This window comes from Lolium perenne, chromosome 5 (genome assembly GCF_019359855.2).
Source record: "Lolium perenne isolate Kyuss_39 chromosome 5, Kyuss_2.0, whole genome shotgun sequence".
In the NCBI taxonomy this organism is placed as follows: domain Eukaryota; kingdom Viridiplantae; phylum Streptophyta; class Magnoliopsida; order Poales; family Poaceae; genus Lolium; species Lolium perenne.
This window is the reverse complement of record NC_067248.2, coordinates 256,083,013-256,110,183: the sequence shown is the minus strand read 5'-3', so window position 1 is coordinate 256,110,183 and position 27,171 is coordinate 256,083,013. Positions and strand designations below refer to the sequence as shown.

Genomic DNA, 27,171 nt, shown 5'->3' with positions numbered 1-27,171 from the left:
TCCACTCCTCTTGCTCTCATTTTCTTCTCTCCACTCACTCCTCCACCTTATCTACTCCCTCACACTCTTCTCCTACTCTCCCCCACGAAAATGCAGCTCCCCTAGCTTCCATGGCTGGCCATGGCCATGGAAATCCCCCAAGATGAAGCTATCCTCCTCCCTCAAGCTCATCCTCACCATGAGAGCATCTCTCTCTCTTTTCCCCCAACCCTAGCTGATTTCCTCTCCTCTTCTTCTTCCTCCATTGCTAAGATTGGATCTTGATGCAGGTGCATGTTGGTCCAAGCATGGAGAAGGTTGAGCTATTCTCAGATCTGAAGTTCTTGAGCAAAGTTCGTCCAAAACCTTGCAGTAATTTTTGTATCTTGCTGTTTCAGATTCTGGTACAAACTTGTAAAATCCGCCAAATCTCGTGTGCAGATCCAAATCCAGTGATTCAAAGTTCCACAGATAGGTATTGAAAAGATCTACAACTTGGCGTTGGTCTCATCCTCAAATTCGTTACGGATTTTGCATGGTAAATAAAGTTCTGCAAACATGCAGAATCACTGTTTGTTAGATTTCTTCCGTTTTACAAATCCTTTTTGAGCAAACTCAACTGTGAGCGAAAGCCCTCTCCTGTACCTTCATTTTGGCATTGGTTTCACTTTGATTGACCTCCTGAAACTGAAATGGTTCGCAGATCAAGATCTGGTCAGATCTGACTTTGTCGAATGAAACCAGGAGCTTGGAAACGAATTTTTGAATGAAACCAGTTGGGTAAGAACCACCTTTTCAATGTCTTCCAGATGCAGCTGACCTCATATTTTTATGAGTTGTGTACGATTTGTGGTGAATTAAACTTGTTCTGTGTATTCTGCAGACATGACTGTTAGCTTTTAAATCACCAAAAATCCATTTTTGAACTTAATTGAGTGATTCCAATTCTGTAGGACTACTGAATGTTTTCTTAATCTTTTCAAACAAGTTCCAAACCTTTATCTGTTCTGTAACTCCAGTGAGAAAGCAAATGGTACAGACATGCAGTAAACTTGTCAATCCATTTATGAGAGTTTCAGAAACAATTTGAACCCAAATCCAATTGTGTATGCTTCTCTGTTTTAATATCTTTCAAATGCCGGTGGTCCCATATTTTTAGGATTTTTCTACGATTTATGGCTTACAGATCTTGTTTTCTGTACAGTCAGATTCAAAGAAATTCCTAAAATGGTAGGATTAACCTTTTTGGGTGATTCCAATTGGGTTAGTGTTGTATTAGTACTGGCCATCTAGGAAAAATATTATTAGCCTCTGTTCATACATATTTGTTGTTGTTAGTACTGTATATGTGTGACATGCATTGTTGAAGCAAAACTTTTTCGGTTTATTTAAAACCCTTGACCATCTCTTTTTAGTAGAGATGGGCAACCTTTGTTTTATGCTTGCAAAACAAAACCTCTGCAACCTAACATTATCTCTTTTGTTTTGTTTAAGTTTTCAAATGATGTGGTATATGGTTTGCTTCCTATTTTTGTATAGTGATTAAGTGAGCAAATTTAATTAGGAAAACTGTTTTCTACTTTTCCAAAAGTGTTTGAAAATGTTTTGTGAAAGTATTTGATGTCAAACTAATGTTCTTGTCCTCTTTATGATGTTATCTACCAGGGGTACTTAGCTTGTGCCATGGTGATACCGAGAGAGGCAATTGCTAAGTTGTGATACTCTCATACCTTTACTAGGTAAATAAAATGGGTTCTCTTTAAGTTGTTTGTGGTATCTATAAGTCCTTTGTATGGTAGCTCTTTATGGAATGGTTAAATTATGGTTGTTGTATGTTTGTTTTGTTGGTGCAATATGATTGATTGTGTTCCTTTATATTTTCCGGCGATAGATGCGAACGATTCCGGAGAAGATGAAGAAGTGGAATTGGACAAGGATTTTATTTATATTGTTGGGATTCTTATATTGATAGAGTTGAAGAAGTACATGGACAAATAAGCCAAGGCAAGCCATCTTTTGATCTCTGATCCGGTGTCTAGTTGGATGTCATTTGTTGATGTTCAAAGCACCTTCATTCTATGTGTGTTATTATCTCTATTTATGTCATCTATGTGTGTTTGCAAGTGGGGTACTCCCTAGTGGTGATGCTCCACTATTTGTCTTTGTGTTATGGGATGCATGGTAGCATGGCCGTGCTATCCCACTTGGTTATCTTGTATGCTCAACTTGAGCATGTTCCATCTCAAGATAGTAACTTACACCACACCCACCCCATTTGTAGTATAGAGGTATCATTGTCATGATCTTGGTGTATTCTCAACTTGAGAGGAGTATGCCATGTACCATCTTGGAGAATATGTTGGATAGTGACACTCCACTATCTAAGTTGTGTAGTTAGCACCACAAATCTGAGAGTATATTCCTCCTTGTGTTGTCATAATACATGCTTAACTTAAGCAAGTATGATCCACTCCACTACCCCTTTATACCTCATCTATGGCGGGATGACTCTCATCTCGGCCGTAGTGCAATACTAGTTCAACTCATGAAACTATAGGTTGGGAACCCCTCAAGGTTTACCTTGTTGTAAATGTTTATGAAAACCTTGGGTGAGTTAACCTTACCCAAGTGTATGGTTTATAAAGGCAAAAAGGATCTTGTCAAAGATGGTTGAGAAAAGGAATGTGTGTGTGTGAGTTGAGTTTTGAGAAAAACGACACATGGTTCTTTGTATTCGCCCGGAACAATTACACAGCGCAACCATAGCTACTCCAACGTGGGCATGGGGCTTAACTTGACGTTTGTTCTTCTTAGCATGAGGCACCGCACAACTATACAAGGGTACGGTTACCCCCGAGTCCGGGTTGTCATGGTTGGGACAATAGTATAACGGAGGCCTTCGGGCTGACCCGTCCGGAAGACACTATGGGTCTCCTGGCTTGGCGGTGGAGCCACGCTCAAGAGGAGGTGAGCTGCCACGGTGCCGGGGAGGTACATACTCCATAGGGTAGGACCTCGTGTTAAGTCGAATGGGCGAAAGGTTATGTCCGGGTATCCGTCGTGGCATATGTCGTTATGCGGGGATGATGCCCACACGATAGGTATCCGGATAGTTGTGGTGAAAGTGTGCAAACTCTGCAGAGTCAAAACTATTCGAATAGCCGCGTCCGCGGTCATGGACGGTTGGGATGGCCGTTACCGAGCTGTGTCGAGTTTTGGTTTTGAAAATGATTTCCAAAGGAAATGCGTGTGTTGGAAGTACCGGAAGGGTACGGGAAAGATGTTGCGCCGACCATGTGGAGATGGTTGAGGAAAATGAAACAAAAATTGGGTGACCCTTCCTAGTGTTTTCATGTAGAGGAACTCTTCTTCAATAGAGATATAGAGATGTCTTAGATAAATTCTTGGAGTGTCCCCTTCGATTGAGAAGTTGGGATGCTATCTCCACCAAAAACATCTCTTCTCTTCCACATGCTATATCCACAAGAGAAACTACTCTTCCTCTCTTGTCTTCTTTAGTTAGAATTGTTATCACCCTCTTGGTGGTTTGCGAGTACAATTCAAATGTACTCACGGCTTTGTCCCTGGCTATTTACTTGGCCAGACTTGAAGGAGTTCGACAGATGAAGAAGGAGTTGACGACGTCTATGCGAGCTAGGAACGTCTTCCCAGTCAGTTGCCTGTAGGGTTATGGCAGATGACTTGGGTACTGCGCTGCTGAAGTGATGATGCTACTCTGATGTTTAGTTAGGCCCTTCGAGGCTATTATGTAAGTATTGGTCATGTGACCATGTTGTAATTTTCTTATTCCGCTTTGTAATGGATGGTGTAATTTGATATCAGTTCGGTTATGTGTTCACGGCGCACTGATCATGGGATCGTGAACGGTATACATAACAGGGAATTTCGGACAGCTAGTCCGGGGTCCCCACAGTCATGTCAGGGTAGGGCCCAAGAAGGGTTTTAAAGAAAAGAGCAAAGCTTTGGCAAGATTTTCCAGAAAATAGTGGAGGCGGGTGAAAGAACGAGATGTCGCCTAGAGGAAGGGAGTGAATAGGCATTTTAAAAACTATTAAGGATTTGGCTTGTAAGAATGCAGAATCATACTAACATTTATTTTACAATCACAAAACCTAAGTATGCTAGGCTCAACTAAGTTCAACAATAACAACTTAGGTAAGCAAGATAGGCACAAGATATATAAAGCACAAGTGATAGCAAGATATATGTAATTCAAGCACGATGGCTATCACAAGAAAAGTAAACTCGGGTATAGAGATAACCGATGCACACGGAGACGGAGATGTATTCCCGTGTTCCCCACACAAGGTGAGGTACGTCACGTTGGAGAGATGCGGGCTACCACGAAGGTCTCCCGAACGCCACAAATGCTCACCTTCTTCTCCAAGCCAATACCAGGAAGGACAAAGGCCTTTCCCTTATGGTTAGCTTTTCCTCCACTCTGGAGATGACAACCTCCACAACCACTTCACAAGCTCCACGAAGGGTAAGCCCGGACCTCTTCACAATCTTCCACGAAGATCTCACCGGAGCAACAACCGCCAAGCCAACTACGAGGTAACCCCTCCAAGAGTAACAAGCTCATGGTCTCTCACTCGAACAAATCGCAATGGAGAGCTCAACACTTATGCAAGGATGCAAAAGCAAGAACACCAACGGTGGTTGAATCCTTCACACTCCAACTCCACCAAAGCAACAACTGCTATGGAGAAACTAGAGAGGAAGAACAAGGGAGAAAATCAACAAATGACTCCAAGATCTAGATCTCAAGATTTCCCCTCACTTAGAGGAGGAATTGATTGGCGGAGATTATAGATCTAGATCTTCTCTTTCAAATCCCTCAAGAAGATGCAAGAATCATGGGAGGGATAGAGAGGAAGCAAGCTTTTGAGGTACAACAATGGAGTAGGAGAGAGAGAGAGCAAATAGTGTGGTTGACCTTACCTCCTCAAGGAGGAAGAATGGATATATATAGTCCAAGGAGAAAAACTAGCCGTTTGGGGAAGATTCGGGCAACTCGGGCAACCAGGTGTCGGGCCTCTCAGCAACACACTCGGTAGGCCGGGATGGGGAGCGGGATTACCGACAACAGCACCCGGCATGTCGGGCCAGAGGTCGGGCTGATCAGGAGGCTGGGAAGGTCGGCACCACACCCAAGCCAGATGCCACCCCACTCGGCATGCCGGGCTGAGTGCCGGACTGCTCGGTAGCAGCACTCGGACTGTCGGGCCCTATGCCGGGTTGCATGAATATCTCAAATGGCGACTTTTCTCCGAGAACTAAAAGATCTTGTCACGATATTCCCGAACTCCCATTGAGATGAGACCGATTTTGCTGGAAAGATAACGACAAATAGAACCCAAACAAATCTTCCCAATTGACTGGAAAAAAGGTTTCATAGTCATGGTAGAAGTGTTCATGTTTAAACATAACCATAATTCCAGAGGTTTGCTGCAGTATAGGCTTCTTAAAATTATTGTCGTGGTAAGACACCAAAAGTGATATAATAATCTAGAGTGCTCCCTAACAGTTTTCCCCTCGGGCACATCTTCCACAAGTGATATAATAGCGCCATGGTTCTCCCTAAACCAATTTTGTTGGAAAGATAACGACAAATAGGACCCAACAAAAATTAAAAATATTGAGACTCCTCACAGAATATTTTTAGATGATTTTAGAGAGGGAGCCTCAGGTGGCGCGCCCTACATGTACCCTTACAACAGTAACATCTCCCTTTTTCTAATTTTTTTTTAAAGGTGTTTGAAATCCATTTGTAAAATATCTATAAAACAAAGGCTTGCAAGGTGGTGGGATCATACCAATTTATAGATCCTTATAGTTTTATAAATACTTAGTTTGGAAAAACATTTGAGTCAAAATAAATCTTGGCTAATTGTTTCTAATAAAAGTAAAATCACTTAGAAGAGAGAAGTTGCCAAGATAATGTTTTTTGTCAAACAGATAGTGTTGCTTTGATTGTGCTGGTTCACAATCTTGTTCAACATTCAACTCAAACAGATATGCATAACACATCCAACAAGACAAACACGCAAGAAATATTGTTTCAAAAGGTTAACACAAAAAGTTTTTATTTGCCCTCAATTTTGCTGACACAAGGTTATGAAAGTTGGGTTGTTACGCATGGCTTGATTGCCCACGAAGATATTAGATCATCGTAGATGTTATGAGGATACAATATCTTCATAGACGATCATGATGATTTCAAGTAGAAGGTCATGTTGGTTAATTCCACACGCTCCATTTTTGGACAATCTATTTTTTCATAAAAAAATCATAGATTAAATATAATGGCGATTCAGTGACAAAAATGGAGTGCCGAAAGACAACATATTTCTTGTACGTGACAAGGAGATCTTTACCCAAGAGGAGTATAGAAGATACACTTTTTTTTGAACAAGAGTATAGAAGATACACTTAGTAGTAGGTTGGAGATAACTGTGCATCACCAAGAAAGGTAGAGCACATAAATGCATCATGTAGATAGATCAATGTCTTTGAGATAGAATGTCAATACTGTTTCGCACATATCTTCAAGACATGAGATATGTTGACATTCATTTTTCTTCAGGTCTCCTCATCCTCATCCATGGCTATAAGAGATGGCATAAACCATTTGGATGCGGATCTATTGTGTGCTATCTTACTTTCCTACTTAACTGTGTATTACTTGAGACATGGGAGCCGTCAACGTGAAAATCCTTCTATGCTTGCTACTACTCATGCCACCCCATTTGGTTCCTGGTAAATATTTTCTAAAAGAATCACCTGAAAAACAATGCACTTCCTCAATGTATGGTTTATCCGTTTCTATTCATATATACGTGAAGTTTATACCTCATGTTGTACATTTCTTTCTTGTTTCACTTGAAAATATTGTAGGGTCTATTTTTTTCCCTGCACCATATTTTCATTGTTGTCTTGTAGGTTCAGAGGCTCACGCCTGCAAAGAGCTCAGTAAGAAATATACCACTCCAGCATGTGTTCAGCGTGAATGTGGTGAGGCCTGCCACAATGAGGGCTTTACACTAGGGGTATGTGGGATTGCTTACGGAAGAAGACACATTTCCCTACTTTGTTTCTGCAAGAAAGAGTGTTGAAGAAAAATGTGTTGCAACTATCGTAGGATGTACTGTAGAAAGTAATAAAATTTTCTAGCAAGAAGAAATAATAGCGGCCAACGGTAAATTTTGTGACTATGCCAAATTGTCCTTATGTTTTGGTTTCAAAAATACACATTCAATCATGTCACAATGCTAAAATACACTTTTTCTATCTATCACTTTTGTACAAAAATAGTTTAATGATGACAAGGTAATTATGTAACGGTTCCTTAAAGGTAATCATTTATTCTGATAAGTGTGTGTATTATCTTCATAAAACTAACAAGTAGACATTTAAATTTTCATTATATTATACCAACCATGATGATTTTTTTTTTTGACATGGAACCTGCTATTCCATTAAGACATCGGCTCAGCAAACCTGCTGGCCACCACAACATTTACAATGTTATTGATATTACATCAAAATGCCTATTTTTGAGGATTATACCAGGACACATTGCATTCTTGTAAATGAGCAAATATAATTAGAATTTGTATTTTAAAATAGGGAAAATTACTCTGGGATATGGACCGACCACAGAGGCCCATGGGCCCAAGTGCACCTGCCACCTCCTGGTCTACTATTTTCACAAGGTCAACCCTATCACTTAGGAGAACACCTATTTTTGGCGATGACTTTCGAGGCAGAGGTGGGAAACGAAGCCCTTTGTCTCTTGAGAAAGGCTAAAACCATCTCCTCCATGTTTCCACTAAGAGAGCTCATCACAATCAAAATATCCGATTCAAAATATAGAGATGGTAACATAGAGAGCAGATGGTCAATTTTCTTGACAATCTTTTGCAATTTTAGGAGGGTTCTCAGGTTGCATCACAACACCCCCAAAGGAGATCCACCCTTCACCCACATCTTCTCTGTAGCCATAGCCATCAGTTTGTCCTTAAGATCTCCTTGTGATTTGCAAACCATTGTAAGAATATTTGATTTCAATCTAAGTGTTTTGCAAAATATTTTCTATCCTTGATCTTATTGATATGAGTGACTGCTTGCGCACAGTAGACGTGAGCGTAGTAGCTTCCTTGTGATGGTAAAGCACTCGTCCGTTGGGAACCCCAAGAGGAAGGTATGATGTTGTACAGCAGCAAGTTTTCCCTCAGTAAGAAACCAAGGTTTATCGAACCAGTAGGAGCCAAGAAGCACGTTGAAGGTTGATGGCGGCGGAGTGTAGTGCGGCGCAACACCAGGGATTCCGGCGCCAACGTGGAACCTGCACAACACAATCCAAGTACTTTGCCCCAACTTAACAGTGAGGTTGTCAATCTCACCGGCTTGCTGTAACAAAGGATTAGATGTATAGTGTGGAAGATGATGTTTGCAGAAAACAGTAGAACAAGTATTGCAGTAGATTGTATTCGATGTAAAAGAATGGATCGGGGTCCACAGTTCACTAGAGGTGTCTCTCCCATAAGAAATAGCATATTGGGTAAACAAATTACAGTTGGGCAATTGACAAATAAAGAGAGCATAACAATGCACATACATGATATGATGAGTAGTGTGAGATTTAATTGGGCATTACGACAAAGTACATAGACCGCTATCCAGCATGCATCTATGCCTAAAAAGTCCACCTTCAGGTTATCATCCGAACCCCTTCCAGTATTAAGTTGCAAACAACAGACAATTGCATTAAGTATGGTGCGTAATGTAATCAACAAATACATCCTTAGATATAGAATTGATGTTTTATCCCTAGTGGCAACAGTACATCCACAACCTTAGAGGTTGCTGTCACTCCCCCAGATTTAATGGAGACATGAACCCACTATCGAGCATAAGTACCCCCTCTTGGAGTTACAAGCAATGACTTGGCCAGAGCCTCTACTAGCAACGGAGAGCATGCAAGATCATAAACAACACATAGATAGATTGATAATCAACATAGCATAGTATTCATTATTCATCGGATCCCAACAAACGCACATGTAGCTTTACAGATAGATGATCTTGATCATGATAGGCAGCTCACAAGATCAGACAATGATAGCACAATGGGGAGAAGACGACCATCTAGCTACTGCTATGGACCCATAGTCCAGGGGTGAACTACTCACACATCAATCCGGAGGCGACCATGGCGGTGTAGAGTCCTCCGGGAGATGATTCCCCTCTCCGGCAGGGTGCCGGAGGCGATCTCCTGAATCCCCCGAGATGGGATTGGCGGCGGCGGCGTCTCTGGAAGGTTTTCCGTATCGTGGCTCTCGGTACTGGGGGTTTCGCGACGAAGGCTTTAAGTATGCGGAAGGGCGGAGTCGGGAGGCTCACGGGGACCCCACACGCTAGGGCCGCGCGGGCCCCCCTGGGCCGCGCCGCCCTAGTGTGGCGGCGCCCCGTGGCCCCACTTCGTCTCCCCCTAGGTCTTCTGGAAGGTTCGTGTGAAAATAGGCCCCTTGGCGTTGATTTCGTCCAATTCCGAGAATATTTCCTTACTAGGATTTCTGAAACCAAAAACAGCAGAAAACAGCAACTGGCTCTTCGGCATCTCGTTAATAGGTTAGTGCCGGAAAATGCATAAATATGACATATAATGTGTATAAAACATGTGAGTATCATCGTAAAAGTAGCATGGAATATAAGAAATTATAGATACGTTTGAGACGTATCAAGCATCCCCAAGTTTAGTTCTACTCGTCCCGAGTAGGTAAACGATAACAAAGATAATTTCTTAGTGACAATGCTACCAACATAATCTTGATCAATACTATTGTAAGCACATGTAATGAATGCGGAGATTTGGAACAATGGTAAATGTAATGAGTAAACAACTGAATCATATAGCAAAGACTTTTCATGAATAGTACTTTCAAGAAAAGCATCAATAAGTCTTGCATAAGATTTAACTCATAAAGCAATAGTTTCATAGTAAAGGCATTGAAGCAACACAAAGGAAGATTAAGTTTCAGCGGTTGCTTTCAACTTGTAACATGTATATCTCATGGATATTGTCAACATAAAGTAATATAACAAGTGCAATATGCAAGTATGTAGGAATCAATGCACAGTTAACACAAGTGTTTGCTTCTTGAGATAGAAGGAAATGGGTAAACTGACTCAACAATGAAAGTAGAAGAAAGGCCCTTCGCAGAGGGAAGCATGGATTGCTATATTTGTGCTAGAGCTTTTATTTTGAAAACAAGAAACAATTTTGTCAACGGTAGTAATAAAGCATATGAGTTATGTAAATTATATCCTACAAGTTGCAAGCCTCATGCATAGTATACCAATAGTGCCCGCACCTTGTCCTAATTAGCTTGCATTTACATGGATTATCATAGCATAGCACATGTTTTAACCAAGTGTCACAATGGGGTACCTCTGTGCCGCCTGTACAAAGGTCTAAGGAGAAAGCTCGCATTGGATTTCTCGCTTTTGATTATTCTCAACTTAGACATCCATACCAGGACAACATAGACAACAGATAATGGACTCCTCTTTAATGCATAAGCATTCAACAACAGATAATATTCTCATAAGAGATTGAGGTTTGTTGTCCAAACTGAAACTTCCACCATGGATCATGGCTTTAGTTAGCGGCCCAATGTTCTTCTCTAACAATATGCATACTCAAACCATTTGATCATGATAAATCACTCTTACTTCAGACAAGATGAACATGCATAGCAATGATGTCTACGCCCCCTCCTTTTCCTGTAGACAGTGTTGGCCTCCAAGAGCAGAGGTTTGTAGAACAGCAGCAAGTTTTCCCTTAAGTGGATCACCCAAGGTTTATCGAACTCAGGGAGGAAGAGGTCAAAGATATCCCTCTCATGCAACCCTGCAACCACAAAGCAAGAAGTCTCTTTTGTCCCCAACACACCTAATAGGTGTACTAGTTCGGCGAAGAGATAGTGAAATACAGGTGGTATGAATATATATGAGCAGTGGCAACGGCACCAGAAAAGTGCTTTGCCCAGGAAAGTAAACAAGCAGTAGTAACGCAGCAGTAGTAACGCAGCAGTAGTAACGCAGTAAAACAGTAAACAAGCAGCGATAGCAGTATTTAGGAACAAGGCCTAGGGATTAGACTTTCACTAGTGGACACTCTCAACATTGATCACATAACAGAATAGATAAATGCATACTCTACACTCTTGTTGGATGATAAACACATTGCGTAGGATTACACGAATCCTCAATGCCGGAGTTAACAAGCTCCACAATTCAATGTTCATATTTAAATAACCTTAGAGTGCATGAAAGATCAATTCGACTAAACCAAGTACTAACATAGTATGCACACTGTCACCTTCACACTATGTAGGAGGAATAGATCACATCAATACCATCATAGCAATAGTTAACTTCATAATCTACAAGAGATCATAATCATAGCATACGCCAAGTACTAACACGGATGCACACACTGTCACCATTACACCGTGTAGGAGGAATAAAACTACTTTAATAACATTGCTAGAGTAGCACATAGATAAATTGTGATACAAAACACATTGCAATCATAAAGAGATATAAATAAGCACTTCACTATGCCATTCATAACAGTGAATAAGTATTCTGTGAAATATAGCCTAAGAGACCCACACGGTGCACACACTGTCACCTTTACACACGTGGGACAAGGAGTCTCCGGAGATCACATAAGTAAAATTCACTTGACTAGCATAACGACATCTAGATTACAATCATCATCATATGGATCTCAATCATGTAAGGCAGCTCATGAGATCATTGTATTGAAGTACATAGAGAGAGAGATGAACCACATAGCTATCGGTACAACCCTTAGCCTCGATGGAGAACTACTCCCTCCTCATGGGAGACAGCAGCGTTGATGGAGATGGCGGTGATGTCGATGGAGGAGCCTTCCGGGGGCACTTCCCTGCTCCGGCAGCGTGCCGGAACAGAGACTCCTGTCCCCCAGATCTTGGCTTCGCGATGGCGGCGGCTACAGAAGGTTTCTGTGGGTTTCGTCGAACGTATTAGGGTTTTCGCAACGGAGGCTTTAAATAGGCGGAAGGGAGGCGTCAGAGGGCTTGTGGGGCCACCACACCATAGGGTGGCGCGGCCAGGGCCTGGGCCGCGCCACCTGCATGTGTGGGGCCCACAAGGCCCTCCTCTGGCGGCTCTCGGGTGTTCTGGATGCTTCCGGGGATTCTAAGATCTTTGGCGTTGATTTCGTCCGATTCCGAGAATATTTCTTTACTAGGATTTCTGAAACCAAAAACAGCAGAAAACAGGAACTGGCACTGCGGCATCTCGTCAATAGGTTAGTTCCAGAAAATGCATAAATATGACATATAATATGCATAAAACATGTAGATATCATCAATAAAGTAGCATGGAACATAAGAAATTATCGATACGTCGGAGACGTATCAGCATCCCCAAGCTTAGTTCCTGCTCGTCCCGAGCAGGTAAACGATAACAAAGATAATTTCTGAAGTGACATGCCATCATAACCTTGATCATAATATTGTAAGCATATGTAATGAATGCAGCGATCAAAACAATGGTAATGACATGAGTGAACAACTGAATCATAAAACAAAGACTTTTCATGAATAGTACTTCAAGACAAGCATCAATAAGTCTTGCATAAGAGTTAACTCATAAAGCAATAATTCAAAGTAAAGGCATTGAAGCAACATAAAGGAAGAAGAAGTTTCAGCGGTTGTTTTCAACTTGTAACATGTATATCTCATGGATAGTTGTCAATGCAAAGTGATATAACAAGTGCAATATGCAAGTATGTAGGAATCAATGCACAGTTCACACAAGTGTTTGCTTCTTGAGGTGGAGAGAGATAGGTGAACTGACTCAACATAAAAGTAAAAGAAAGGCCCTTCGCAGAGGGAAGCAGGGATAAATCATGTGCTAGAGCTTTTCAAGTTTTGAAATCATATAGAGAGCATAAAAGTAAAATTTTGAGAGGTGTTTGTTGTTGTCAACGAATGGTAATGGGTACTCTAACTACCTTATCAACCAGACTTTCAAGAGCGGCTCCCATGAAGGACGTTATCTCTACCAGCAAGGTAGATCATCCCTCTTCTCTTTTGTTTACACATGTACTTTAGTTTTTATTATGGGTGACACTCCCCCCAACCTTTTCTTACACAGGCCATGGCTAACTGAATCATCGGGTGCCTACCATCAATCTCATACCATGGAGGAGTGTCTATTTGCAAAATTAAGTTGCTTACTGATGAATCAGAGCAAAACATGTGAAGAGAATTATTAATGAAGTTTGATTAATCGGGGCTGGGAACCCCATTGCTAGCTCTTTTTGCAAAATTATTGGATAAGCGGATGTGCCACTAGTCCATTATGAAAGTCTGTCAAGAGTAAATGACAAGGTTGAAAGATAAACACCACATACTTCCTCATGAGCTATAAAACATTAACACAAATTGAGAAGCATTTTGAAGGTTTAAAGGTAGCACATGAAGTATTTACTTGGAATGGCAGAAAATACCATGTAGTAGGTAGGTATGGTGGACACAAATGGCATAGTGGTTGGCTCAAGGATTTTGGATGCATGAGAAGTATTCCCTCTCGATACAAGGTTTAGGCTAGCAAGGTTATTTGAAACAAACACAAGGATGAACCGGTACAGCAAAACTCACATAAAGGACATATTGTAAACATTATAAGACTTTACACCGTCTTCCTTGTTGTTCAAACTCAATACTAGAAATTATCTAGACCTTAGAGAGACCAATTATGCAAACCAAATTTTAGCATGCTCTATGTATTTCTTCATTAATAGGTGCAAAGTATATGATGCAAGAGTTTAAACATGAGCACAACAATTGCCAAGTATCACATTATCCAAGACATTTTACCAATTACTACATGTAGCATTTTCCGATTCTAACCATATAATGATGAACGAAGCAATCAACCTTCGCCATGAACACTAAAAGTAAAGCTAAGAACACATGTGTTCATATGCAACAGCGGAGCGTGTCTCTCTCCCACACAAGCATGATGTAATCCAATTTATTCAAACACAAACAAAAATAAAAGCACACAGACGCTCCAAGTAAAGCACATAAGATGTGACCGAATAAAAATATAGTTTCAGGGGAGGAACCTGATAATGTTGTCGATGAAGAAGGGGATGCCTTGGGCATCCCCAAGCTTAGACGCTTGAGTCTTCTTTATATATGCTGGGGTGAACCACCGGGGCATCCCCAAGCTTAGAGCTTTCACTCTTCTTGATCATAGTATATCATCCTCCTCTCTTGACCCTTGAAAAATTCCTTCACACCAAACTTCTCATAAACTTCATTAGAGGGGTTAGTACATAATCAAAAACTCACATGTTCAGAGGTGACACAATCATTCTTAACACTTCTGGACATTGCTCAAAGCTACTGGAAGGTAATGGAACAAAGAAATCCACCCAACACAGCGAAAGAAGCAATGCGAAATAAAAGGCAGAATCTGTTAAAACAGAACAGTCCGTAAAGACGAATTTTAAATAAATACTTCCGTTGCTCAAATCAGAAAACTCAAAACTAATGAAAATTGCGTACATATCTGAGGAACACGCACGTAAATTGGCATATTTTTCTGAGTTACCTACAGAGAAAACAGCCCAGATTCGTGACAGATAGAAATCTGTTTCTGCGCAGAAATCCAAATCTAGTATCAACCTTCGATTAGAGGCTTCACTTGGCACAACAAAACACAAAACTAAGATAAGGAGAGGTTGCTACAGTAGTAAACAACTTCCAAGACACAAATATAAAACAAAGTACTGTAGCAAAATAACACATGGGTTATCTCCCAAGAAGTTCTTTCTTTATAGCCATTAAGATGGGCTCAGCAGTTTTAATGACGCACTCGCAAGAAATAGTAGTTGAAACAAAAGAGAGCATCAAGAGGAAAATTCAAAACACATTTAAGTCTAACATGCTTCCTATGAAAAGGAATCTTGTAAATAAACAAGTTCAAGAAGCATAATGCAACAAGCATAGAAAGATAAAACAAGTGTAGCTTCAAAAATTTCAGCACATAGAGAGGTGTTTTAGTAACATGAAAATTTCTACAACCATATTTTCCTCTCTCATAATAACTTTCAGTAGCATCATGAGCAAACTCAACAATATAACTATCACATAAAGCATTCTTATCATGAGTCTCATGCATAAAATAATTACTACTCCCAACATAAGCATAGTTATTCTTATTAATTGTAGTAGGAGCAAATTCAACAAAGTAGCTATCAAATATAGGAGGCATATTGTAATCATAATCAAATTTATCCTCCATAGTAGGTGGCACCAAAAGACTACTATTATAATCATCATAAATAGGAGGCAAAGTATCATCAAAGTAAATTTTCTCCTCAATGCTTGGGGGACTAAAAATATCATGCTCATCAAAACCAGTTTCCCCAAGCTTAGAATTTTCCATATCATTAGCAACAACGGTGTTCAAAGTATTCATACTAACATGTTCCATGGGTTTTTTAATTTTCGGATCAAACCATCCATGTTTTAAATCAGGAAATAGAATAAGAAGCTCATTGTTGTCCATTATGCCAAACAAGAAACAAAAAGTTGCAATTGCAGGATCTAAAGGAAATTGCTTCGAGCACAAACACAATGGCGCCAGAAAAGTACTGTTACCTGGAACCGAAGTGTGAGTGCCTTTTACCTTTCCTCCCCGGCAACGGCGCCAGAAAATAGCTTGATGTCTACGCCCCCTCCTTTTCCTGTAGACAGTGTTGGGCCTCCAAGAGCAGAGGTTTGTAGAACAGCAGCAAGTTTTCCCTTAAGTGGATCACCCAAGGTTTATCGAACTCAGGGAGGAAGAGGTCAAAGATATCCCTCTCATGCAACCCTGCAACCACAAAGCAAGAAGTCTCTTGTGTCCCCAACACACCTAATAGGTGTACTAGTTCGGCGAAGAGATAGTGAAATACAGGTGGTATGAATATATATGAGCAGTGGCAACGGCACCAGAAAAGTGCTTTGCCCAGGAAAGTAAACAAGCAGTAGTAACGCAGCAGTAGTAACGCAGTAAAACAGTAAACAAGCAGCGATAGCAGTATTTAGGAACAAGACCTAGGGATTAGACTTTCACTAGTGGACACTCTCAACATTGATCACATAACAAAATAGATAAATGCATACTCTACACTCTTGTTGGATGATGAACACATTGCGTAGGATTACACGAATCCTCAATGCCGGAGTTAACAAGCTCCACAATTCAATGTTCATATTTAAATAACCTTAGAGTGCATGAAAGATCAATTCGACTAAACCAAGTACTAACATAGTATGCACACTGTCACCTTCACACTATGTAGGAGGAATAGATCACATCAATACCATCATAGCAATAGTTAACTTCATAATCTACAAGAGATCATAATCATAGCATACGCCAAGTACTAACACGGATGCACACACTGTCACCATTACACCGTGTAGGAGGAATAAAACTACTTTAATAACATTGCTAGAGTAGCACATAGATAAATTGTGATACAAAACACATTGCAATCATAAAGAGATATAAATAAGCACTTCACTATGCCATTCATAACAGTGAATAAGTATTCTGTGAAATATAGCCTAAGAGACCCACACGGTGCACACACTGTCACCTTTACACACGTGGGACAAGGAGTCTCCGGAGATCACATAAGTAAAATTCACTTGACTAGCATAACGACATCTAGATTACAATCATCATCATATGGATCTCAATCATGTAAGGCAGCTCATGAGATCATTGTATTGAAGTACATAGAGAGAGAGATGAACCACATAGCTACCGGTACAGCCCTTAGCCTCGATGGAGAACTACTCCCTCCTCATGGGAGACAGCAGCGTTGATGGAGATGGCGGTGATGTCGATGGAGGAGCCTTCCGGGGGCACTTCCCTGCTCCGGCAGCATGCCGGAACAGAGACTCCTGTCCCCCAGATCTTGGCTTCGCGATGGCGGCGGCTACAGAAGGTTTCTGCGGGTTTCGTCGAACGTATCAGGGTTTTCGCGATGGAGGCTTTAAATAGGCGGAAGGGAGGCGTCAGAGGGCTTGTGGGGCCACCACACCATAGGGTGGCGCGGCCAGGGCCTGGGCCACGCCACCTGCATGTGTGGGGCCCACAAGGCCCTCCTCTGGCGGCTCTCGGGTGTTCTGGATGCTTCCGGGGATTCTAAGATCTTTGGCGTTGATTTCGTCCGATTCCGAGAATATTTCTTTACTAGCATTTCTGAAACCAAAAACAGCAGAAAATAGGAACTGGCACTGCGGCATCTCGTCAATAGGTTAGTTCCAGAAAATGCATAAATATGACATATAATATGCATAAAACATGTAGATATCATCAATAAAGTAGCATGGAACATAAGAAATTATCGATACGTCGGAGACGTATCAAGCAACTCACATGATATTCAACAAAGAAATAGTTGATGGCGTCCCCAGAAACATGGTTATCGCCCAACAAGCAACTTATAAGAGATAAGACGCATAAGTACATATTCAATACCACAATAGTTTTTAAGCTATTTGTCCCATGAGCTATATATTGTAAAGATAAAGAATAGAAATTTTGAAGGTAGCACTCAAGCAATTTACTTTGGAATGGCGGAGAAATACCATGTAGTAGGTAGATATGGTGGACACAAGTGGCATAGTGTTTGGCTCAAGGATTTTGGATGCATGAGAAGTATTCCCTCTCGATACAAGGTTTAGGCTAGCAAGGTTGTTTGAAGCAAACTCAAGTATGAACCGGTACAGCAAAAATCACATAAAAGACATATTGAAAGCATTATAAGACTCTATACCGTCTTCCTTGTTGTTCAAACTCTTACCAGAAAATATCTAGACTTAGAGAAACCAAACATGCAAACCAGATTTTAGCAAGCTCTATGTATTTCTTCATCAATAGGTGCAAAGTATATGATGCAAGAGCTTAAACATGAGCACAAAAATTGCCAAGTATCACATTATTCAAGATATTATACCAATTACCACATATAGCATTTTCTGTTTCCAACCATATAACAATTTAACGAAGCAGTTCAACCTTCGCCATGAATATTATAAGTAAAGCTAAGGACATATGTGTCCATATGCAACAGCGGAGCGTGTCTCTCTACCACACAATGAATGCTAGGATCCAACTTTATTCAAACAAAACAAAAACAAAAACAAACAGACGCTCCAAGTAAAGTACATAAGATGTGACGGAATAAAAATATAGTTTCACTAGAGGAACCTGATAATGTTGTCGATGAAGAAGGGGATGCCTTGGGCATCCCCAAGCTTAGACGCTTGAGTCTTCTTGAAATATGCAGGGGTGAACCACCGGGGCATCCCCAAGCTTAGAGCTTTCACTCTCCTTGATCATATTATATCATCCTCCTCTCTTGACCCTTGAAAACTTCCTCCACACCAAACTCGAAACAAACTCATTAGAGGGTTAGTGCATAACCAAAAATTTCACATGTTCAGAGGTGACACAATCATTCTTAATACTTCTGGACATTGCACAAAGCTACTGAAAGTTAATGGAACAAAGAAATCCATCTAACATAGTAAAACAGGCAATGTGAAATAAAAGGCAGAATCTGTCAAAACAGAACAGTCCGTAAAGTCGTATTTTTTAGAGGCACCAGACTTGCTCAAATGAGAAAACTTTAAACTAATGAAAGTTGCGTACATATCTGAGGATCACACACGTAAATTGGCATAATTTTCTGAGTTACCTACAGAGAATTCAACCCAAATTCGTGACAGCAAGAAAATATGTTTCTGCGCAGTAATCCAAATCTAGTATCATCCTTCTATTAGAGACTTTACTTGGCACAACAATGCAATAAAACTAAGATAAGGAGAGGTTGCTACAGTAGTAACAACTTCCAAGACTCAAATATAAAACAAAAATACCGTAGTAAAATGATGGGTTGTCTCCCATAAGCGCTTTTCTTTAACGTCTTTCAGCTAGGCGCAGAAAGTGTATATCAAGTATTATCAAGAGATGAAGCATCAACATCATAATTCGTTCTAATGATAGAATCAAAAGGTAACTTCATTCTGTTTCTAGGGAAGTGTTCCATACCTTTCTTGAGAGGAAATTGATATTTAATATTACCTTCCTTCATATCAATGGTAGCACCAACAGTTCGAAGAAAAGGTCTTCCCAATATAATGGGGCAAGATGCATTGCATTCAATATCCAAGACAACAAAATCAACGGGGACAAGGTTATTGTTAACCGTAATGCGAACATTATCAACTCTCCCCAAAGGTTTCTTTGTAGAATTATCAGCAAGATTAACATCCAAATAACAAATTTTCAATGGTGGCAAGTCAAGCATATTATAGATTTTCTTAGGCATAACAGAAATACTTGCACCAAGATCACATAAAGCATTACAATTAAAATCATTGACCCTCATCTTAATGATGGGCTCCCAACCATCTTCTAACTTCCTAGGAATAGAAGTTTCAAGTTTTAGTTTCTCTTCTCTAGCTTTTATGAGAGCATTTGTAATATGTTTTGTAAAGGCCAAGTTTGTAGCACTAGCATTAGGACTCTTAGCAAGTTTTTGTAAGAACTTTATAACTTCAGAGATGTGGCAATCATCAAAATCTAAACCATTATGATCTAAAGCAATGGGATCATTGTCCAAAATGTTGGAAAAAATTTCAGCAGTTTTATCACAGGCAGTTTCAGCAGTTTTAGCAGTTTCAGACAGTTTTGCTCGCTTTGCATTAGGAGTAGAAACATTGCTAACACCAATTATTTTACCATTGGTAGTAGGAGGTGCAGCAACATGTGGAGCATTAGCATTACTAGTGGTGGTAATAGTCCAAACTTTAGCTACATTATTCTCTTTAGCTAGTTTTTCATTTTCTTCTCTTTCCCACCTAGCATGCAGTTCAACCATTAATCTTATATTCTCATTAATTCTAACTTGGATGGCCTTTGCTGTAGTAACAATTTTATTTTCAATATCCATATTAGGCACAACTTTCAATTTCAAAAGATCCACATCAGCAGCAAGACTATCAACTTTAGAAGCAAGTATATCAATTTTTCCAAGCTTTTCTTCAACAGATTTGTTAAAAGCAGTTTGTGTACTAATAAATTCTTTAAGCATGGCTTCAAGTCCACGGGGTGTATTACTATTATTTTTGTAAGAATTCCCATAAGAATTACCATAACCGTTACCATTATTATAAGGATATGGCCTATAGTTGTTACTAGAATTGTTCCGATAAGCATTGTTGTTGAAATTATTATTTTTAATGAAGTTCACATCAACATGTTCTTCTTGGGCAACCAATGAAGCTAACGGAACATTATTAGGATCAACATTAGTCCTACCACTCACAAGCATAGACATAATAGCATCAATCTTATCACTCAAGGAAGAGGTTTCTTCAACAGAATTTACCTTCTTACCTTGTGGAGCTCTTTCCGTGTGCCATTCAGAGTAATTAATCATCATATCATCAAGAAGCTTTGTTGCCGCCCCCAAAGTGATGGACATAAAGGTACCTCCAGCAGCTGAATCCAATAGGTTCCGTGAAGAAAAATTCAATCCTGCATAAAAGGTTTGGATGATCATCCAAGTAGTCAGTCCATGGGTTGGGCAATTTTTAACCAAAGACTTCATTCTTTCCCATGCTTGTGCAACATGCTCAGTATCTAATTGCTTAAAATTCATTATGCTACTTTTCAAAGAGATAATTTTAGCAGGAGGATAATATCTACCAATGAAAGCATCCTTACATTTAGTCCATTAATCAATACTATTCTTAGGCAGAGATAGCAACCAATGTTTAGCTCTTCCTCTTAATGAGAAAGGAAACAATTTTAACTTTATAATGTCACCATCTACATCCTTATACTTTTGCATCTCACATAGTTCAACAAAATTATTAAGATGGGCAGCAGCATCATCAGAACTAACACCAGAAAATTGCTCTCTCATAACAAGATTCAGTAAAGCAGGTTTAATTTCAAAGAATTATGCTGTAGTAGCAGGTGGAGCAATAGGTGTGCATAAGAAATCATTATTATTTGTGTCTGTGAAGTCACACAACTTAGTATTTTCAGGAGTATTCATTTTAGCAATAGTAAATAAAGTAAACTAGATAAAGTAAATGCAAGTAACTAATTTTTTGTGTTTTTAATATAGCAAACAAGATAGTAAATAAAGTAAAACTAGCAACTAATTTTTTGTGTTTTGTTTTAGTGCAGCAAACAAAGTAGTAAATAAAAGTAAAGCAAGACAAAAACAAAGTAAAGAGATTGGATTGTGGAGACTCCCCTTGCAGCGTGTCTTGATCTCCCCGGCAACGGCGCCAGAAAATATGCTGCTTGCGCACAGTAGACGTGAGCGTAGTAGCTTCCTTGTGACGGTAAAGCACTCGTCCGTTGGGAACCCAAGAGGAAGGTATGATGTTGTACAGCAGCAAGTTTTCCCTCAGTAAGAAACCAAGGTTTATCGAACCAGTAGGAGCCAAGAAGCACGTTGAAGGTTGATGGCGGCGGAGTGTAGTGTGGCGCAACACCAGGGATTCCGGCGCCAACGTGGAACCTGCACAACACAATCCAAGTACTTTGCCCCAACTTAACAGTGAGGTTGTCAATCTCACCGGCTTGCTGTAACAAAGGATTAGATGTATAGTGTGGAAGATGATGTTTGCAGAAAACAGTAGAACAAGTATTGCAGTAGATTGTATTCGATGTAAAAGAATGGACCGGGGTCCACAGTTCACTAGAGGTGTCTCTCCCATAAGAAATAACATATTGGGTAAACAAATTACAGTTGGGCAATTGACAAATAAAGAGAGCATAACAATGCACATACATGATATGATGAGTAGTGTGAGATTTAATTGGGCATTACGACAAAGTACATAGACCGCTATCCAGCATGCATCTATGCCTAAAAAGTCAACCTTCAGGTTATCATCCGAACCCCTTCCAGTATTAAGTTGCAAACAACAGACAATTGCATTAAGTATGGTGCGTAATGTAATCAACAAATACATCCTTAGATATAGAATTGATGTTTTATCCCTAGTGGCAACAGTACATCCACAACCTTAGAGGTTGCTGTCACTCCCCCAGATTTAATGGAGACATGAACCCACTATCGAGCATAAGTACCCCCTCTTGGAGTTACAAGCAATGACTTGGCCAGAGCCTCTACTAGCAACGGAGAGCATGCAAGATCATAAACAACACATAGATAGATTGATAATCAACATAGCATAGTATTCATTATTCATCGGATCCCAACAAACGCACATGTAGCTTTACAGATAGATGATCTTGATCATGATAGGCAGCTCACAAGATCAGACAATGATAGCACAATGGGGAGAAGACGACCATCTAGCTACTGCTATGGACCCATAGTCCAGGGGTGAACTACTCACACATCAATCCGGAGGCGACCATGGCGGTGTAGAGTCCTCCGGGAGATGATTCCCCTCTCCGGCAGGGTGCCGGAGGCGATCTCCTGAATCCACCGAGATGGGATTGGCGGCGGCGTCTCTGGAAGGTTTTCCGTATCGTGGCTCTCGGTACTGGGGGTTTCGCGACGAAGGCTTTAAGTAGGCGGAAGGGCGGAGTCGGGAGGCTCACGGGGACCCCACACACCAGGGCCGCGCGGCCCCCCCTGGGCCGCGCCGCCCTAGTGTGGCGGCGCCCCGTGGCCCCACTTCGTCTCCCCTAGGTCTTTTGGAAGCTTCGTGTGAAAATAGGTCCCTGGGCGTTGATTTCGTCCAATTCCGAGAATATTTCCTTACTAGGATTTCTGATACCAAAAACAGCAGAAAACAGCAACTGGCTCTTCGGCATCTCGTTAATAGGTTAGTGCCAGAAAATGCATAAATATGACATATAATTTATATAAAACATGTGAGTATCATCATAAAAGTAGCATGGAACATAAGAAATTATAGATACGTTTGAGACGTATCAGTGACTAGTCCTCACATGCTACGAGATGAGGTGAAACCACGCAGCGATTATGATTGTGTGGTGATTGAATAGAACACATGTATCTTGTTTATTTGTCTCTTGTCTCGATCCATGAACTTGTAGGTACCCAAGATCTCATGGATTGGTAAAGATGAGAGGTGAGATGAGTAGTGAATTTGAGATCTCACGCTAAACCCAGTGATAACAAGAAGGGGAGTACAATTTTGGTTCAAGGATCTACCCGGTGCTTCGTGGTATAATGGTTGGATCAAAATACTATTGCTATGCATGTGGCTTGCAGGGTCTTTTGTATCTATAGATGTGCTACACATAACCCTATCTATATTAGATCATTTCACACATAAATGTGCTTATTATCTATATCCCATATGTATGCGCAACTGCAGGTGAATCTTCAACCCTGGCCTATTTCCATCCATTGCAACAACCAACTATTCAAAGTAAACTAGAAAGGTCCGGTAAACCAAAAACAAAATACGAATAAACAAGCAATCTTGTAGGAGTTCCTTAGATTTCCATACAATAATTGTTTCCCATGGTTCGATAAACCTAGCTCTACTAGGAAAAAAGCTACTATACTACATACGTAATTCGGATCGAATGTATCAACCCTTTCTCTAGCGCCATTTCCGTGGAAGCAATTCACTATCTTGGTAAGGTTACTAGATACCTTGTTTTTAGTTTTGCTTTAGTTTTTATTTATTTCTTGTTATAAGTTTACTTTCGGTTATCCATTGAAAATATCAAAAAATAGTTACTTGTTTAATATTTTTATCATATCCTAAAAATACCAAAAAGAAAAGAGCCATGGCTCAAAAGAAGCTTGGGGAGTATGCAAAACCTAGAGATGATTTTATTCGGACTTGTTACTCGCGATTTTTAAAATAATACATTTTTGATCAATTTTAACAAGTAATACACGATTTCATAAAAGTTCAACTCTATGATTTGGTCGGACGATTGTACGCCGGTCGGCCTTCTGGTAGCCAACCAGATGTGAAGCCTGTCCAGCCACCACAAAAAGGCATGATAGTGCATGGACATGACCCAAAATGTTGGCTTGCTCGTCTGCCAGTCCATCGATCAGCAGTTGGCCGACCGATTGGCAGCTGGACGGCCGATCGGTGGCCGTCCGACCGATGGAGTCATAGTTTGTAAATTTTTAAAATCATGTGTTAGTTGTGAAAATGCTGAAAAATGTATTCTTTAAAAAATCACCCTATTACTCAGCCTGCTATTGAAGCGAAAACTTATGAAATTAATCCTAATATTTTGAGTTTAGTTCAGCAGAATCAATTTGGAAGCTCAGCCATTGATAACTCAGGTTTCCACCTAAACACATTTTCACTGAGATATGTGACATGATGCGCATAAAAGATGATGACCCCATTGCAGTCAAGCTACACTTATTTCCTAGAGGCTAAGGACTGGTTGCTAACTTTGCCTAAAGGCACTATTACATCTCTAGACGAATGCACTAATCTTTTTATGACTAAGTTTTCCTCTCCAACTAAAACTATGCAACTAGGTTCTAATATTACATGTTTTGCACAACAAGACCGCGAGCCACTAGCGCTTGCTTGGGAAAGAATAAAGGAAGTCCTAATGAATTGTCCTAGTCATGGGATGGAAGAATGGCGTATATTCCATTTTTTCTATAATGCTCTTAACCCAATGTCTAAATCTACTCTAGATACCATAACAAGGGGAACCTTCATGGGAAAACAAGTGGGTGTTGCAAACAGCTTCTTGAGAATATGCAAAACAACCATGTCCAATAACATGTGGAGAGAACTTCCTAAAAAAGAGTGAACTCAATCACCGAGGAGCACGATGAAGAGCTTACATCAAAGGTAGACGAGCTTCTAAATATTATCAAGTTCAAGGAAGATACCTAAGTTGATGCTATCACTACCGCGGAAGTAAATTTTGTAGCTTCTAATCCTTATAACCCTGCATGGAAGACTCAAAACTATGGCTTGAAATTTCAAAAGCAATATTCTAATCCTACAGGTGCTCGAAACGAGAATAACTTTGGAGCAAATCATGGTAATCACCCTGTTGAAAATGCTTTTAAAACCTTTATGCAAGCACAAACGAATCAAACTAATATGCTTATTAAAATAACGGAAAACCATGACAATGGTAAATTATCTAATCAAGCACTTGCTATTAGAAATGATGTGCAGGTTTCATGCATGTAAAATACATGCATGAACTTTGTAGTTTGTTGTCATATATTTTCACATATTTGCAACATATATGATGTTATATCCATGTTTAATATTTATTTTTGGTTTTTTACCAATGATCCCCTTTATTTTGGTTGTAACTCTACAGAATAGGAAAACCCTGTTTTGTGTATTTTTAGCTATCAGAGACCTGAACGAAGTTAAATGGGGCTATGACTTTGGGATGATGTCAATATTTCATCAAGAAAAGCGTCTGAAACACTTGGACCTCACGAGATGGTCTAGGAGGGCCAAAAGAGACAAGTTGGCATGCCCAAAGAGGGGAGAGGAGCACCACCCATTCTCTTTCCCTCCCCAACCGTTCGATTCGCTTGGTTCTTTCGTCCACGAACTTTGTATGACCTAAAAAAACTCTATACAAAGAACTTCTCGAGGCTTTCTCGAGGGGGGGGGGGACGCTGCAGAAACACCGAAACACCGAAATAGAGCCAGAACCAATGAAGATTGGAGGAGGAAACTCCGCCGGAGCAGCCGCTGAAGGTATCTCCACCTTCTCCAACATCTGCAGCATCATCACCATGATGAAGACGCCGTAGTACACCTCTAGACTATGATTTTATGGTAGTAGCTTCATCTATTTCTCTCTTGTTCTTCATACATGTAGTACCATATCAGGTGTTCAACAAGATTATGGTCATATATGTAATTCCAATGTGGTGGATCTTTATTTTATGATATTGATATATGAGATTGTTATCACCAGAATTTGACCGAGTCAGAGGTGGGCCGCGATCAAGATGGGCTTGAAGATTATACATTGAAGAATATACGTGAATCGGCCTTGAATACGAGTTTGGGCTAAGTTTGCCATTGTATCTGTAACATAGTAGGATACGTGTTGGTTAGTTAGAGTTTGGCCCGTGCCCGGTTGGGATTATTCCCACGTTAGAAAGTCTACGGACTATAAATATGTATCTAGGGTTTATGAAATAAACAACAACCAACGTTCACCACAAACCAATCTAGGCGCATCGCCAACTCCCCCGAATCGAGGGTTTCTTCCGGGTAAGCATCATGCTGCCTAGATCGCTTCTTGCGATCTAGGCAGTACAAGTTTATTCGCTATCCATGCGTTGCTCGTGCTGAAGCCTTTTTCATGGCGAGCAACGTAGTTATCTTAGACGTGTTAGGGTTAGCATTGTTCTTCATATCATATGCTATCGTCGTGCAACCCTGAGACGTCTAGCCGCCCTTACACCTATCTTAGGTGTAGGGGCGGCACCCCGCTTGATCGTTATTCAGTAGATCCGATCCGTTATGGTTGCTCCTTGTTCTACAAGGATTAGTTTAATATCTGCATAGTTAGGCCTTACAAACGGGTTGAAGGATCCAGTGGCGCGTAGGGTGTAGTTTGCTAGCCCTAGACAGGATGTTCCGAGGATCAACCTCGTGTTGGTTTTTAGGCCTTGTCTAGGGTCGGTTTACGATCACCGTGCGTGGCCGCGAGGCTCAATCACGAGTAGGATGTTCCGATTATGCGGTGAAAACCCTAAATCGTAGTAGGTCATTTTAGCTTTATTTCGATCAAGCAGGACCACCATATATTCGTGCACCTCGTACGAATCATGGGTGGATCGGCTCTTTGAGCCGATTCACAGGATAACCTGAGAGCCGATCGAGGCTCGTATTTAATGTTTACGTGTATGCCATGCAGGAAACTAAGCGAGTCATCATCCATCACCTTCCTGACCAGGTATAGGTCAGGTGGCACGCCCTTGCACCAGCATCGGCGCGTGCGTACCAGAAGCCTTGCGGGCCGTCGCTCGGAGGGACCAGGGCCAGCCGCAGCCCTAGGTTGTTCCCGGCTCTACTGTGTTGCCCG

At 40.6% G+C, this 27,171-nt stretch overlaps 1 long non-coding RNA gene across 1 annotated transcript; it reads left to right on the top strand.

Annotated features, from left to right (window-relative positions):
- The first annotated feature begins 680 nt into the window (after positions 1-680).
- On the top strand, positions 681-3,983 carry LOC139831857 (uncharacterized). The gene is made up of 4 exons (XR_011746154.1): positions 681-759; positions 1,645-1,718; positions 1,871-1,983; positions 3,584-3,983. It is a non-coding gene; the product is annotated as an uncharacterized lncRNA (long non-coding RNA).
- The last annotated feature ends 23,188 nt before the right edge of the window (positions 3,984-27,171 follow it).